The sequence below is a fragment of the Pseudophryne corroboree genome, chromosome 5 (genome assembly GCF_028390025.1).
Source record: "Pseudophryne corroboree isolate aPseCor3 chromosome 5, aPseCor3.hap2, whole genome shotgun sequence".
In the NCBI taxonomy this organism is placed as follows: domain Eukaryota; kingdom Metazoa; phylum Chordata; class Amphibia; order Anura; family Myobatrachidae; genus Pseudophryne; species Pseudophryne corroboree.
This window is the reverse complement of record NC_086448.1, coordinates 422,090,034-422,092,985: the sequence shown is the minus strand read 5'-3', so window position 1 is coordinate 422,092,985 and position 2,952 is coordinate 422,090,034. Positions and strand designations below refer to the sequence as shown.

The window sequence follows — 2,952 nt, the reverse complement described above, 5'->3', positions numbered from 1 at the left end:
GGAGGATAAGCACACATACAGGGGATGCAGATAACCTGGGTCTTCATGAGGCAGGATCGTGGCTTTGGGATGAAAAAGTTAATAAAATAGATAAATGAGATATTGATAACTTTGAAAGTATCTTGTTTGGTTTAAGGAAAATTGGGAAACTGGTTGACTCATGGACATTTTATTGTACTTAAACTAGTACTATGCTTAATGATAGTGTTTTGTGTTTTTTTAGATCATCTGGCAAAAAGATTTGCAGAGTGTCGGGTGACCGGCAAAGAGATCTGCAAAGTGTCAGTTGAAGACGATGGGAGGGGTCGCAGAGGTAGCAACGACTGGAGTTTAACAAGCAGGAGGTAAGTTACCATACTCTCTCTGCACATGTTACATCTGCCCCACCAGCAGTGCACATGGGGGGTAATTCCAAGTTGATCGCAGCAGGAAATTTTTTAGCAGTTGGGCAAAACCATGTGCACTGCAGGGGAGGCAGATTTAACATGTGCAGAGAGAGTTAGATTTGGGTGTGGTGTGTTCAATCTGCAATCTAATTTGCAGTGTAACAATAAAGCAGCCAGTATTTACCCTACACAGAAACACTATAACCTACCCAAATCTAACTCTTTCTGCAAATGTTATATCTGCCCCCCTTGCAGTGCACATGGTTTTGCCCAAATGCTAAAAAAATTCCTGCTGTGATCAACTTGGAAATACCCCCATGGTTCTGTCCATTAGAGAACAAATTTGCTGCTGCGATCAGGTCTGAATTAGGCCCAATGTATGATACTAACATGGTCCTAGCACTAGGGAAGATAAAACCTGGAGCAAATAACTTGGGTCTCTATGAGAAAGAATCTTGGGTTTTGGATAAAAAGTCAATAACATAGATAAATTGCAAATGAATAAAAATGAAAGTACATAACAAAATGTAGTAGTATAATTATACACATAGCATGTTTGACCAGGATATTCTGGTTATTTAGATCATCATTTGGCAAAATTCTGGCAAAGAGATTTGCAGAGTGTCGGGTGACCGGCAAAGAGATCTGCAAAGTGTCAGTTGAAGACGACGGGAGGGATCGCAGAGGAATTAGTGACTGGAGAATAGCATGCAGGAGGTAAGTTAACATACTTGTGTAATTGTGTGTGTGGTGGGGGGTATTGAGAGCACAGTACAAAACATAGGGTCTATGGTGGGGGAGAGCAGACAATACAAAACATGCAGAAGGGGGCAACTTGGTATAGCACATACAGATGGTGTGGGGGCACAATACAAAAACATAGCAATTGTGGCGTACTCTATAAGACATATATAGGAAGGACATACACTTTTGGGGGTTGCAAGATGTAGTACATACTGTAATACAGAAAAACAGGAAGGGTGGGGAGAGCATGATACAGAACTGGTGTGGTATGGAAGGTAGATAGTAACTATGTCGACAGTGTCTAGGTCGACCACTATTGGTCGACAGTAACTAGGTCGACAGGGTCTCTAGGTCGACAGGGTCTTTAGGTCGACATGGTCTAGGTCATCAGGTCAAAAGGTGTCGACCTAGAAACCCTGTCGACCTAGTTACTGTCGACCAATAGTGGTCGACCTAGATAGTGTCAACTTAGTTACTGTCGACCTAGAGACCGGATCCCATACAGAACATACAGATCGGGGGAAGAACAATACAGATCAGGGGAGATATTGAATTGGTGTATATTTACAGTATATCCCATCGCAAAGTGATTGACAGGAAGTCAGCGTTTGAGGTGGTAACGGGAGTGGCTAACTGTATACAGGCATGTCAGGTCCGTTCACACGCAGTTCCATGTGCGTGCATAAATTACCCATTGCGACCTGTGTTGCTGCTGGAGAGCCCCCTGTGTCTAGCAGACTTGCTCAGCCTACGACTGCTCAGACTCACGATGCAATTGTGAACGGCAAGATTGCAGCAGCGATCGCTTCAACAACCACAGCTGAATCAGGCCACAATTACACCATTATAATTTACTATTTTATCACATTTAACAACTAAGGGGTCAGTTTAATTAGGTGCGAGTTTGTCTTACAACAGCCGCACTTTCCGGTAGCCCCATAGGCTGAATCTGGCCACGAAGGGTGTGAGTTTGGATGCTGTTGAATCGTCGCAGCAATGGTAACTTGTACCTAATTGGATTGACCCCTAAATGTTAGCAATTTATAGCTTTTATTATTTACTGGTCAAATTTCTTTTCTGAAGGTACCCACTAATTACTATAAGAGAGAACTTATCCCCCCAATGTGTGTATTGTATAAAAACAATGGGCCCTTTGGGATAATTGTCCTTATTTTAGGTACTTTCCGTGTCCTCAGTAGTTAGAGTAACATATTTACATAGAGAGATTTTTCTCTCTACACAACCACACCACTGTTTGCAGTTTGTCTCTCTGCTTGTTCATCCACTAACAATGATTTTTCATCTCTTCCTCTTCGTCTACACGCAGTGGGTGATCCCTGAATAGCTGCCCTGGGAGGAGAGCTGCGGACACATGCTCCAAATGTTGGAACATATGCATTACCTATTAGGAGATGCGGTAAAGATGCCGGCTGTTGGGTTTACAGCAGTCAGAATACTGACACTGGGATCCTGACACTTTTCAGAATCCCGACGTTGGAACTCCAAATGGGCAAGGATACCGACGCCCGTATCCCCACGATCATAGGTTTAGGGCTGGGCAAGGGGGGTTAGGTTTAGGCATCAGGCACGGGGGGAGGAGGGTTGGTTAGGCTGCAGGGGAGGGAGGGTTATGTTTAGGCATCAGGTGGGGGGTTAGGTTTAGGCGTCAGGTGGGGGTTAGGGTTAGGCTGCAGGTGGGTGGAGGTTAGGGTTAGGCTGCAGGTGAGTGGAGGTTAGGGTTAGGCTGTGGATAGGGTGGGTTAGGCACCCCCGGGGGGAGGATAGGCTGCGTGGGAGGGAAGGTTAGGTTTAGGCATCAGGC

General features: G+C 44.8%; 1 long non-coding RNA gene across 1 annotated transcript; it reads left to right on the top strand.

Moving 5' to 3' along the window:
- Positions 1-227: 227 nt before the first annotated feature.
- LOC134929086 (uncharacterized) lies at positions 228-2,715 on the top strand. Its single transcript, XR_010178269.1, has 3 exons — positions 228-344; positions 969-1,103; positions 2,458-2,715. It is a non-coding gene; the product is annotated as an uncharacterized LOC134929086 (long non-coding RNA).
- Positions 2,716-2,952: the final 237 nt, after the last annotated feature.